The following is a 14,807-nucleotide window of genomic DNA, read 5'->3' on the forward strand; positions in this document are numbered from 1 at the left end:
GTCGTGTAATCACCCCTTGCTTAGATATAGTATACCTATGTCTAACCTTATAATCTGGACACATATACACCTATAAGTCACTCCTATGGCAGGCCTTAACAATCCTGAAGGCAGAGTGCTTGGTTTTATGTGAGATGGTGCTCCTGCATGAGCTGAGCCTGTCTGCAGCTTTTGGAACCATGTCCTTATAGCTGTTCCAGGATATTGCCATACCATATACTCTTAAGTGCATTATGTACCTCGCGGTCAGATTCTAACTTTGGTTTGGCTTTATCAAAACATGTCGTGTTAGGTGTCATACGCTTTGGAATACTACCCCCTCACCAGTCCTGGCAACGGGGGTAGCATTCCACCCTTCTAGAGGGAGAAGACTTGTTACTTTCCTTAAACCCGGTTAAAGTTAAACAGAGCCTCAGCATCACAAAATGGATGCTGCTGCCACAGACACAAGTCTGACCTCCTGCTGCTGGGAGTCCTTCCAGCGAGGGAGGCTTGGACAATAGGCTTCCTGTCACAGGGAGGTGCTAGCACCACCCCAGACAGGAGATAGTGGATTGGGGCAGGGAGGGCTGAATGAAAGGAGACACTGCCTGGGGCACACAAGGTGTCCCATGCATAGTCCAGATCAAACCGGTGCTGGGGCACTCCAGCACCAGCTCTGGCGCGAAACTGGACAAAGGGAAAGGGGTGTAACCACCCCCTTCCTGGTCCCCACCCAAAGGAGGGACCTAGCAGGTAATCCAGCCCCTAGATTTGGTATATAGGTAGGAGCAGAGTCCCAAGACTTTAGATAATCCTGACTGAAACTCTGATACAAAATTCTGGACCCTTCGACATCCTACTCGACGTAGAAGACTGAAGAATCTCCCTTGTGGTCAAGGAGTGACCACCCTGTGCAAGCAGGCACCATCAAGCGCTCAACAGTTTGATTTGTTGTTGCTCCTGCCAGAGCTCGAACAACAGAGCCTGACAAGACCCAGACTTCCAGACATCCAACAGCCCGATCCACAGCCACAGCAAAGCTGAGACCCGTGGAGGCGACAAGAGACATGGGACCAGCCATCTTGGAAAGCCAGCAAAGTGCTTTCCATGCAGCTTCTGAGGCACCCTTGAAGCTGTGCATTGGGGATTGAGAAGCCCCAGCCCCGAGCATCCTTTGCACCGAAGATCACCTCTCCACACTCATGAGTGCTGCGTGGGGCCCTTTTGCATTTTCCTGCCTAGTGACCCAGACTCTGTCCCCTCTGCTTTCAGGTACTCTACATCTTCGATCCACCCTTGGATCCAACCGGACTCTTCTCTCCTGGTCGCCTGCAGCATCTTTTCTCCAAGGCTCCATAGAACTTCACGACGAAACCAGACACACTTTGACACCTACGCACCCGCTTCCTGTGGGTGAGGTAACGCGAGTACTGCGGTGCTCCTGTAGAGGTTTACACTCCTAGTGTCCTAGTTTCAAGTGGTTAGTTTCTAGTCCAGTCGGAAGACTCCTAAAACCTTAACTTTCTAACTTTTACGCACCAATTGACTTCTATGTGTGCACGCGTGTGCATTTAGACACTGCACACGCATCCCGTGGGCCTCCTGCTTCCGAACTGTTGTTAGTCCAGTGTAGCCCCAGCAATTCCCAAGGCCCTAGGCCTTACCATTGTTCATGACGTGGTTCTTATACCACTAATTTAGTATATGGTTTAGCGGGCCACCAGGGCCTATCCATATTTATGCAACTTTTGTATGTTATATTAAGTTCCTTGTTATACGCTTGTGCTTCTGTGCTCATAAAGAGTACAGGGGAATTATTTAGAAATAAATACATATATATTTTGAATATATAACCTGTGTGGTGTCCTTTCATTTGGTATTACAGGGATTGCATATGGTAAAACAGCTGGCTTCACATGCACTCTTGAGTTTAGCCTAAGACTGCTTTTGTCCATGCTACCACTAGGATAGCTGGTCTATAAGGTTGACTTTACAACCATCACCATAAGGGTTGTTTGGACTGGTGCAAGGTGCTCACTAGAATAGTGAACATCATATACCAGGCCAACTTCTCACAGCACTCAGTGAGTGTTGGAACACAAACCACCCAATATGCACATGCCTGAGACAAACTCATCATTTTAGTGTGTTTCACCAATGTGGTTGTATGCAGAATGGCAGCACTTTGTGTGAACAAATTTTGCTTCAGATACCATCACATTTCATGATTGACAGTTGTCATAGATAAATGCCTAGTACCACATGAACATGTATATATTTCATTTGTATATGACATACATCCATGTGTGGCAATCCTCAAAACACTACAAATGTGGCTCAATTCCTGGACATGTTGTCATGTATCACACATAATGACATAGTTGGTAAAGCACACATTTACCAAGCAATGCAAAGCAATTCAAAGAGACTCACAGGCTTATAACACTACACTATGAACAGATGACCTTGCACTGTGTGACATTACCCGAGAGAAATAAGACAATGGGGATGTTTTTTCAACCATCACATCGCCCCAAGAATACAGAGAGGGCAGAAGTGTGAAGTCTCCGTGTCAAATGTCACACAAAAATGTATGTGCACATACACTATTTCATTAAGCATGGTGTTTTGGAATTTTCAGGATATGAAGGTACCTCTGAAAGATAAGAGTAGTTAACCCCTGCCCTGATTGTCCAAGGGCATAGTTGAGGGGATCACACAATTTGTATCATTCCAAATTCGAAAGGGCATTTGAGTGTGTGCCCTACATTGGCCTGTATCATGGATTGCACTATTTTTGGAGCTGGAGGCCCACACAAAGACCTGCCCGCAGAGCCAATGCACTGCCATTTCTTTTGCCAGGAATAATACAGAGCTAAAGTAGGCTGTGCAGAATGATGTTTAATGAACAGTTCCAGTGAACATGATCATGTGACCCTGGTTCAATGCAGTGAGGCCTACTGGCACGCTCACCTCTTCAAAACGTCTGTTGCTGTGTGTTACATTCACCCCTGCCCTACATTCTGTTGTTTAAAAAATGTTTCCCTCATAAAAAACATGCGCACAATGCAAGTGTCAGTGCTAGACATACACAACACATAGGTGTAAATGTGGAACAGTTTGCCCATGGTGAGTGGAGAAGTGTGGCTCAATGGTTAGAGCGGCAGACCCTGATGCAGAGATCTGGCCCAGGACCAGGGTTCAATCCCCACCTCGGCGGGTTTTGGGCTCAATTTCCTCGGACCTGATAATTCTCGCCTCAGTGTGTAGTCTAATCATGGGTGTGACTCTGGGCAATAGCTTGCCTAATCTCCACAACGGCCCCAACAGTGCTGGGATGCCTGGCTTCACCTTGGGGGTGCCCAGGAGTGGACATTTCACAGGAAAAAGACGGGAAGGGTTCCTCAGCGGTATTCGTACAAGCGCCGAGATGCCTCAGGGTAGTCGTGCACTATACAAATACGTATTCATTTCATTTCATCATGGTGAATGTGTGTGTGCTGGTAGTGTGTGTTTTTGTTCACAAACTCTAGCGCAGTCCAAAGGGAGTGTAGAACCAAAGGGTGTGTGCGCTGCATGCCATGATGTTGTTGGTAGCACGATACATGTGTACCACTGTATTGCTCCCCTAAAGTCCTGTTACTGTGAATTAAGGTGCATTTAATGAGCATTGCCATACAGTGCAGCGCAGATAGTCAGCCTACTCCCCGGGTATGTGTGAAAGCAAGATTTGAAGGAATGTGCTTTATCTAATAGAATACAAATCTTTTCTGGCTTTCATTTTGCTCCGGGGCTTTTTAGGCTTTCTTGCACTAAGGCAGCCCCCCTTATTATTACACCATGGGGCAAGGGTGCCAGTGTCGCATGCAGGAATGCATTTGTGCATGAATGTGCACTCTCCTGTTAAGCAAAATATCCTGTGAGCCATAATCTGCCATCTATGTGTGCTGCAGAATGTAGCACACACTGAAAATGAAGTGATGAGGAGTATGAGAGGTCCATCTCCTTGTAATACCACTCATGGAACGGTTTTACATCCTGGTGCATTCCCAGGTGCCACTGGTTAGCTCAGTCTGAGTATGCATCCAAAGTCATGGGATGTGAATGGGTACCCCCATGCAACACTCATGGAACCACTCTCTGGTGCAGAGTAAAGCAATGCAGTGGTGTGCAGTGTATTGTGTCACCCAAGATCAATCACACCTCTCAGGGCTACGCAAGGTGGCCTTGGGTGGGTCAACAATTGTCATAATAGATTTGCGTTGTGCATGCACCATGTTGCGTTGTGACTGTGCCACACATATTGGGTCATTCAAATGGCCTTGAGCACAAGAGTGTTTTAGCCAGCATATTACATGGAGGACCTCACCTAGCTTTATGCGTAAGACATGGCTGTCTGACAGACACACGTACAATATTGGATTCATACCAGTTGGATTGAGGACGTCCAGTAAACTCCCATGCTGGATGGCACATGTATTATAGTATGGGTGAGCCAGCCTGTCTCTATGCTTCCCTAAGTGAGCATTGAATCTGTGAAACATCACATGGAAGGATTCCGGACACATTGCATGCATGAAGAGATTGTGCAGAATGCGGACTCAAAAATAGTGGGCCATAGGCCCCTGGAGCAATGTTCACATGCATATTTGACTGTGGAGGACATCCAGGTGTGGAGCCAGGTGACGGCTCAGACAACTGATGAGTCATTATACATTTCATGGGTACTGCCTTGCTATGCTGCTCTGCTGCCATGCTACTTGCTGTTACCCTAGATGGGTGATGAGAAATGCATATGAATTCCTTGAACGCAGACTGACTGCATGTGTACTCTGACAGTCCACCTGAACTTACGACCCCCAGATCACCACCTCAACACTGTCCTCTGTCACACAGACCTGCCAAATGGTGCCACCCCAGTGTTCCCAAGGTATGCAATCCTGCATTACCCAGCCCTCTACAGTACACCCTACGCATTGTCTCAATTTTGTAGGTCACAACCTGTGCATCTGCCCTGTTGTTGGGCGTATTGCTCCAGCTGCGCAGGTCATAAGCTGGGCATTAATGCCAATGCGTGGAAGTGACTGCATGATTGCTAATGCAGTGTGCGTTCATCACCTGATGGCCACTGGAGTAGCAATGCTCTATAAAAAAAATTACGCATTAGTCAAAAAAGAGCGGGATACACCCTGGGCATGACACAATGGCAGATTCCAAACTAGGAAGTGTGAAGTTACTTTCGGTTTCTATTACTCTCTGTTAGTTTGTGCTGGGTATTGGAGGTGTATTTGAGAGTGGCTGTGCTAAATATTTGGTCCTGTCAGTGTCTGATCTGTCCCTATCTTGTGTATTTGTATTGCCTTCTTGTCCTGTTATATTGTATTGTTGATATGTTTGCCTGAATATTGTTGGGAGTTTGTCATTTTAGGATTCAGGTTTGTAGGGGTAATTATTGTATTAAGGGGTCTTATTATGGGTTGTACTTGGTCTGAGATGGATAGAAAGATGTCTGGCAGAGACAATATTTGTTCGGAGGGAGAGTTGGGGTGGGCTGCTTTGGCTCATACTCCTTTACCTGCCCAGGATGCTGGCCTCTGGGGGTAGAGTTAGCCAGGGGTACCCACTCAAGGACAAAAAGACAAGTGGGAGCATGTGTGCTGGCATCTAAATCAGACCTTTGGGCGTGTCCGGGCTGTCAAATCAAACATCTATGGGCTGATGTGGTGAGGGGAGGCCAATCTCTTAGTCCACGTGGGACTGGAATCGGAGAGCCAGTGGGTATGATGTATGTACCATCTGCATATAGTAATGAATCTATAGCACTAATGCAAAACTTATGCAAGGAATGTACATCATTTGTTTAGTTGTATCTTCATTTAGCAACGTGTAACATGTACATTCAAATAACTTACTGTGAGGAAATCTAGCTACCTAAGGGACGTTTGTGAGCCTCAGATTGGCTACATTAAGCAAGCCTACATCAAGTGCAGTGCCATTTGCTGCATTGCCATACCTGACACAAGAGGCTGTTCAATGGGTTGCTGGGGTTTATTTTCAATGAAAATACATGGAAATATAAGCATTCCCATAGGGAACATATGCGAATGAAAGGGAATGAACCCAAATTGCCAGATCACACTGTTAATGACTAAGCAGGAGATAAATGTCCAAAGTCCATTTCTGTCAAATGTACCATGTGTGCTGCATTGTGGTACTCATGTGCTCAGATTATAATGGGTGTTTTCAAAACGTACATGTGCAGAACAGTGGATTTTACTGGGCAACGCTAACTATATTAGCTGATGACAAGGCATGCATCCTTGCACTAAGTTGGAATGTACCATGATTTTCCCCTAGTCAGCACTCTGTGCACCAGTGCCATAAAAGCCTTAAACAGCTTTTATGATTTCACATACGGTGTCTGCCTGTCTTTTCCCATCAAAACACTACTTAGTTCTGCCGATGGTCTATGGTGCCACCCATGTGTCACGGTACAATGGAGTGTGACATGATGCTGGCCAGCATTACTGAATACATCACATGATGAGGCATGCGTCAGGCATGTGATGATGGATTCCTCAGACATTCATCATCCATTCATCTCAGGCCTGCAAGCTGAATAGCTGCATCACTAATTAATGTACTATTTAGATATGTGTGTCAAAGCTTTTCAAGGAGGAATTGTATTGTGAATGTAGGGTGTATGTAAGCAGGCCCACAGGACCTAATCATCTTTACATTTGTGTTGATGTTAACACATCCATAGTCATGCAACTTTTGGTACAATAACCATCATCTGCTGCATAAGCTGCATGTGTTCAAAACAATTGCATGTGTGCAATTAATAGCACAAACCAAATGAATCAGGGTTCTACATATGTAGCAGCACAGTCAAATGTCTGTTGGTTAGCTTCTCTGGGCAGATTTCTGTTGCATAAGTTTAAAATTGTGCATGACACAGGTGCTGCAGATGTGAAACATCAACACACAGACACTGTAACCTAGTATGAACAGGTGGGTATCATGAAATCACTCACACACACTGTAACTATGCTAGATATGTTCCATCAACAGTTATGTTATAGTTTTGAGGTCTATTGCAATACAATTTTAGTCTGAGAGGCTATAAGCAAGGCCAAATATACCCCAGTCATGTATTGCAGTAGATAAATGACTATCCCCTATCCATGTATTGGCTACCCGAGTAGGTGAAGCCAGCAATTTCTGCTGCCTTATGTGACTCCAGATGGGGTATGCAATGCAGAGGCACACTACTTGGACTATATCACCTTAACCACTTTCACATATTTTGATGAGCAAGCCTGAGCCCACTTGCATGATGCAATCCCAAAATCCCAAATCCCCAATTTCAGGACCATGTGTCCTATTTGAAATCTGCACATCATGGGCATGAATCATTATCCTGTATGATATGATTGTATTCTCAGTGTGACTACATTTAATTCCCACATTCTGCACCTACAGAGACGGCATCTAACTCAGGTTCCTTGCCCAAGTAGGGGATGGCTTTGTAGTGATGGAATGTTGTCCATATCTCAATCTCAAGAGTTCGTCTGGAGATGCACATATGATTGTGTTATATCTGCCTATTTCCCCACAAATCATGTACATGTACATCTTGAACTAATAGTTATAATTCCGTGACACCCTAGTTAACATGTCAGCTGAAGATGCCAAGACTTATGAGTTGAGACAGGAATGTTATCAACACATCTGGCATGTCTCTAATTCCTTCAGAAAGATGGCCAAGCTGTGTGAGGAAAAAACAGTCATGGATAATTCATGCCAAGAAGGAGACAGCAACCACTACAACTGTCAGAAAAGCAAGCATGGGTGTCCAGAACCAGCAGCTGCCACCACAGCCACTGGTCCTAGAGGCTACCCTGCCTCTACTTGCAGCCAAATAGCCCCCAACCACTCGGGCATGGAGGCCTAGAAAACACGGGGACTCGGTCTTCAACTACTAAATTGTGAGGGAGTTGAGGAAACTTAATAAGAAGATGGATGGCTTGCCACAGTAGCAGGCAAGACTGGGAGAACGTATCCTCAACATGGAAGAGGCCCTGGGACAGGTTGCCCAATTACTGTGAACTCTCCTTTTGGACGTTACCCTTCCATTTTTTACATTTGTTCTTACCATTTATAATTGTTTGGCATAGTGTAAGTTAGTGATTAAAATAGGTTTAGTGTAGTTAGGTTTTAGGTTTTAAATATTTTCATAGGTTTATGTTTAGAAAAATGTTTCCATGGCTTTTAGAGGGTGGGGACGGATGAGCAGTGTTTGTATAAACATTTTAAAATCCCCCAAAAATAAAAAAATAACGAAAAAAACAAAAACGATATATTTGTTAAGCTTCAAATGTGTAGTTAGTATATATTAAGAATAGTTGCTGTTTGTATTGTGCCAATCTGTGTGTGTTAAGGGGGGTGGGGGAGCTGACGTTTATCATGATATTTGTGTTCAGTATTTAGGGTAGGTTAGGATATGTTAGGTTATCAGTGTAGGATAGGTACTTGTAGTTAGTTGGGGTATATTTCGTCTTATTACACTTTGTTCTACTTTCACAACATTGTAATCAATAAATATTGAGAGTTATTATCATTGATCAGGTTTGAGTTGAGTACATGAAGTAGCTATTGCCCTGCATGTCTTTGAAGGTGTATGTTACTTTGTGAGATGGCCTATGGACAAGACTTAGCCTACCTCACTATTGAGTCACTTAAGGACACTTCACCATACCATACAAAGTAGTCCTCTTTGTGTTATTTGACACGCATCCCTACACAGATAGTCACCTAAGGCAGCACTGCGTGTGTAAGATTTACTGCATGTATTGTTCGGATGGTTTTCTCACTGCAGATTACACATTCCTTGCTTTGCTGGGGCACACACTGGTGCCTGCAACTATCGCACACACCTTTGCACCATTGTTGCAAGTGGGTTATTGTTTTCAGCTTGTTACACGTCATGAATGTGTCCACACCTGCCTGAAGAACCTCCACCATCATTGACATTGACTACTTGCTAAGTGTGACACTTGATGCATGTCACTTTGTTTGACTACTTGCGATGTTTCAAGCACATGAGCCTCCCATGTCCTCTTCCCCCGGGGAAGTGTTGCTTTGTTCCTGGTTCTGTGGTCTGGCCCCTATGCTGTAATATGTAAGTACTTTGTACTATAGATGTCATGTGTAATTACATTCACCCTCAAAACACATTCACCCTACATATCCCAGTGTCGCTTTCTAAACAATTTTCAGTTGACACACAACCCCAACAATGATCCCTTGCATTTGGGAGACATGTCATGCAACATGTAGAGGTCAGGAATATTTCAGTGAGGAGGTACACATTGTCCTTGGGGAAGGTAGGCCTGTTCAACAGTGAACAGGTGGATAAGATTAACAGATGCACAAACAAAACAGTACAATACTGAGTGCACAGGAGGTGGCATGATGATAGACCCAGGACCACTGGGGAACTGGCCAAGGGCCACAGACAAATGTTATCTGGCTGTTCTCCAACAGAAACTGGAGAAGTCTCATCTTCCTCACCTGATGGGTGTTGTTCCTCCCTTGCAGTTGGCGGTGTTTATGTGGGAGGCATCTGAGACACACACACATCAGGGGCAGAAGATGTGGCTCCCCTGTCCCCACCAGCATTTGTCTCTGCCAGCAAGGAAGGCTGCACAGTGCTGACAAGCATCTGGTGGCTTATCAGCAATGCAACAACATCACTTTCAAGGACAGCCATTATTGCTATGTAGAAGTCTAATTTGCGCTTTATAGATGCCACAATGTTAATGATGGTCTCCAGCTTGATGACACACTCATTGATGTCAGATGTTGTAGCCTGTTATACGTGCTTCTCCCTCATGACACAAGCAATGTCAGCTAGGGACTCATTTGTTCTTTGGAGCCACGGGTAGGTGTCTTTAATTACAATCGATGTACCCTTAGCTCATCCTATCAATTCACAATTCCCTGTTTCAATTCCTCCTATTTTGACATATGGAGCATAGTTAGACTTCTTCTTCTAGTCCTCCCTCCTGACATCTGCTATACCATCACTCAAACCCAAATCCCATGTGAAACATCTGTGCATATCCTGTCAATTTACGGCGAACAAAGCAAACAAAAGAAGATGATGGACGGAGCGCTGAAACTTTTCAGACACTCACCCCCAGTCACAGATCTTGGTTGAATCCATCATCGTTCTTTAGTTCACCTCGCCACCCCTGTTTAGACCCAGCCATATGCAAATCAGTCTTGACCATGTGACTCATGGGAACAGTCCAGCCTGAACTGCCAAGCCAGTTCTTCCCTGGATCGGAAACAAGCATCCTGGGACCTTATTTTGGGGTAACACCCCTCATCATCCAGGCTAGCTTGAATTCAATGGCAAAGTGAGCCATTTCTGGGCATACCCTGCCAACGTAGGGCGAACAAAGCAAACACAAGGAGATGATGGGCGGAGCACTGAAACTTCGCAGACACTCACTGCCAGTCAGAGATCTGGGTTGAATGTATCATCAATCTTTAGTGCACTTCACCACCACCAGTTCAGACCTAGCCATATGCAAATCAGTAGTGAAAGGACAACCTGGACTGGGACAGCGCTTCACACATGGACCTGACAAACCTAGCATGGTTGACTGGGCTGAACAAAATGCCACTGGGCAAAAATAACTAACATGTATGTCTTGTATGAATTTACATGCGAAAGTTTCCTGCCCTTTCCCTTGTACACACCAATAAATGATGGACAGAATGCTGAATAAATCAAACATTCTCCCCCAGTCCAGAGATATAGTTGTTGGACTTTGGCCCTTAGGGCAGGTTCACCCCTAGACTTTTTGCTTGAAATGGTGACCTGGAGATGGTGATTTTTGGATTCTGCGCACTTTCACTGTGTCCCAGTGGAAAGTGCGTGCGCACTCTGAGTGCATGTGCTGAGCTAGGCCTGCCCGCCCATAGGAATGCATGGGGAATGTATGTGTCCCTGGTAGTTCCTGATGGGTGGGGTGTACAGGCTTGAGTCTGGTATGTGTGAACTCGTGAGAGTGAATGCTGCGAGATGGTGTATGCAGCATGTATGTGTCTAGTAGCGAAGCGCCATTTCTAGACATGGCTGTACGTGTGCTGTGAGGGTGCTGACGCATGATTGGCTGGAGCTGGCTGGCATGCCAGGCTCCAGGAAGTTTGGATGGGTCTGCCCGGTGGTGAGTGGGAGATTAGCCTGAGTGATGTGTGGGAGGAGTGTACCTGTGTCCTGGATGGGCTGGGTTTTCCCCACACAATGCTGGCTCCGCCCCCCTGTGGTGTGACTGATGACCCAAGCCCTGCCAGTGAATAGAATGGGTGGTTGGGCCATCAAGAGTGCTCCAGAACCAGCTGCGACTGGTTCTGCCCCCACCCTGCACCTAAAGACAAAGGGAAAAGGTGTATAAAAGAGGGGCTGTGACCCCATGAAAATGTTCTTGTTCCCAACTAGAATCTTGCCAGGGGCGTGCTGCTGCTTGGGCTCAGGGATGGCTTGCCTCCCTGAGCCCTGCCCAGCCCCTGGACTGCTGAGATGCTGAATTGCTGAAGGACTTGTTGCTTTTGGTGCCTTCAAAGCGCTGTATTTCTGCCTTAGCGCCTGGGAGCGCTGTCCCTTGACCCCTGGTGCAGGAGAGCGGTATTCTGTGTGCCTAGCGCTGGGCGAGCGCTTTATTTGCCTTTTAGCGCTTGGGAGCGCTATTGATCTCAGCCGGTGCCCACCCGGCGTTATTTGCCCCTGTTTATTACTTTGGCGAGTGCCCACCTCGCTGTATTGGTTCTTATTTTAATCTCGAGGGTGCCACCCCTCTGAAATGCCCCCGAGATTCACCGCCGCGGCCCGAGCGCCGCAAAACAGGAAGTCAGGCACTACGGTGCCTGATGCGGGGCGGGACTTCCGGTTTGCGGGAGGAAGTCCCGCCCGCCGCCGCGCTGTGATTGGCCAGCGCTGCCCCGAAGAGAAGTGAAGTCTTCCTGCGGCCCGGGTCTCCCAGGAGCTGAGGAGAGCCCCGGGGCCGCCAACCAGGCAAAGCGCGAGCCATTGAAGGCCCGGTCCCGAGATGGGGGACCGGGGAACAGCGGAGTGGGCGCATGAGGAAGGCGGGGCTCCCATGAGGAGAGAGAGCCCCGCCGAGCGCTACCGCCGCATGGAGAAGACGACCCTGTGAAGACAGCCGGTGAGTGTCAGGAAGGGAGGGGCGCCGGGACACATTGTCGGTGTCCGCCCCCCCCCCCTCTGCCCGGTAGCGCGAGCTCGCGCTAGAGTCTAGAGTGAAGCCAAGAGGGCTTCCAAGGGGCCACCACAGCCTGCATTTTCATTTAGGAGCCCAGAGAAGGCTCCTGGGGGCAATTTTGTAGTTTGCGAGCCCAGAGACGGCTCGAGGAGGGGCAGTTCATGGTTCGTGAGCCTGTGAGGCTCTGGGGGCATTTGTCTTTGCTCCTGAGTCCCCCGAGAGGGACTCCAACGTGGCCATGGTTCTTTGAGCCCCGAGAGGCTCTCCAGTTGTGCCTGGGTCCCCCGTGAGGCACCCCGCCTGCCTAGTGAGGCAGAGTCCGTTGTCTGCAAGCCCAGAGAGGCTCTGAGGGTCCAGTGGTTCTGGAAAGAAGAGCCTGAGCGAGGCTCAGGGCGCCATTTCTTGTCCAGGAGCCCAGAGAGGCCCCGCAGTGCCACAGTGGTGGTTCTTGAGCCAGAGAGGCTCTAACGTTGTTCTAAACTTTCCCTGCACCAGTTGCCCAGCACTTTGTGGACAACTGCGACGTTTAGGCCCTGACATTGGGACACAGGGACAGTCACCGGTGGTGACTTCTGAGTTTTGCGCAACTGTACTTTTTCTGCACCTCTGAATGTGTTTTTATGCGTCATGTGCTTTACACCTCTGAATGAATGTTATGCATTGCATCATGTGTTATGTGCTTCCACCCCCACAGGTATTGTGATGTGTAGGTGGTTGTTTTCTCCCTAGTACAGGTGGTGCTAGTGAGATCCTGGTTACCAGTAGATACTGGTTGTGTGCTATTTTGTGCTAAAGATTTTACATGCAAAAGTGCTATTTCTGAAAGTGCTACTTCTGATTCCTGACAGTGGTCCAGGTGGCCCTGTCTTGTAAATAATCCCTTGTAAATTCTGCCCGTGCCTCTGGCACATTGTAAAGTGTGTGTTTTATCTAATGTGTTTTGGTGTAATACAAAGGCTATTTTTATATAACCTTGTGTGGAGTTTCCTTTGTGGTGGGCCTGGGGGTTGTTGCTGGGGTGCATGCGCAAATACTTAACTTACATCGCCTCCAAGTTTAGCCTTGCTGCTCGCGCCACGTTACCTAGAGGGTGAGTAGGGGTTATCTTGGCGTGTAACTCCCTTGCCCTGACTTGGGGGTGGTGGTCTCTGACTGACTTTGGCGAAAGCCCTGGCCAGCCGGGGATCCCATTTCCAACATTGGCGGCAAGCGGTGGGATAAGGATTTGTGTTTGCCTTGTACCTTAGTAGCAGCTGGCTGCACCACAAAACTCTGCATTTTAGATAAAAACATTTTGGGGATTATTGTATGGAGTTTGCTGAAAATGTCATTTCTGTGGAAATGTGTTCCTTGTGCACTTTGAGTTAGGTGTCCCTAGCTCGGGAGGGTAGATCATCCCCCTAAGTGCAGTGTGTTTTCTGGATTTACCAGAAGGGTGGGATCCAGTGGTGGCAGCATAAGTGTGTCCAGTGCATCTGTCCCCCGTCCCTGCCCTGGAGTAATGGTACCTGTGTCAAGTGTGGTCAGGTTGAGAAGTCAGGGGTGGTAGAAACTGCCTTACCAGTCTGGGGAGGGGTGTGTGTGGATGAATGGTGTGTGGCACTGGATGTGTTTGTGAGTTCTCTGGATGGGGAGCTTGCTGAATGCTAGTTTGGTTCAGATACCTAAGTCCTGTGTGTTGAACTTTTCCCAAGAACGTCTGCAGATAGTGGAGCCTGCTTTTTGATTTCTGTGGTCTGTTGAGAGACAGAATTTTGGAGTTGGTAATGTTCTGGGAGGAGAGAGGCATAGGGGATGGAGTGATTCCAAAAGGAGTGTCTGAGGTGTCTTCCAGCCCTGCGTGGTGGAAGAGGTTCAGTGTAGCCCAGCTAGGTCTCGGTGTAGGGGCTCACGTCCTGTCTCAAGAGGAGAAGGAGTGGGTGGGACTGCATGTCCCCAGGTGCCCGAAACCCAGTGTCAGGGCCTAGAATGTTTCTGAAGGGAACATCAGGTCGGGGGCCTAGGCTGTACCAATAGGTCATTTGAGGAGGATCTTCCAGAGTGTCTGGAGAACGTGGAACCTCTGTAACCAGGGTTCCAGTAGTTCTGGTGTCTGGCAGTACCGCTCCAGTTGGGAGGGTGCAGAAGTCCAGATGGAGGGGTGCGAGGGGGATAGGTTCCCCAGTGGAAGAACCAGTGGGTCAGGGGCCAACCAGAAGGGTTGTGTCGCCAGGGAGTGACCATGGTGAGGCCACTTCTGTCCTGAGTGTCAGGCAGACTTGTACACGACACATTAGTTGTGTCACCCTCAAGGAAGTCCTGGTGCGCCAGGCATCTGACCAAAGGGTACGTCCCTCGGTTGGGGAGCCAGTAGCCGGTGTTTCCGGATCTGGACGTAAGGACAACTGTATGTAGTGTCCTGAAGTTACAAGAGGGAACTCCTGCCTGATGAGAAGGAACCGGGTAAGCTGTATGGGGTATTGACCTGCAGTGGTTGCCTTGCTGCTGAAGGAGGAGAGAAAGTCTTAGATTTTTGTTTTCAACTTGTAG

The sequence above is a fragment of the Lissotriton helveticus genome, chromosome 10 (genome assembly GCF_964261635.1).
Source record: "Lissotriton helveticus chromosome 10, aLisHel1.1, whole genome shotgun sequence".
NCBI classification, from domain to species: domain Eukaryota; kingdom Metazoa; phylum Chordata; class Amphibia; order Caudata; family Salamandridae; genus Lissotriton; species Lissotriton helveticus.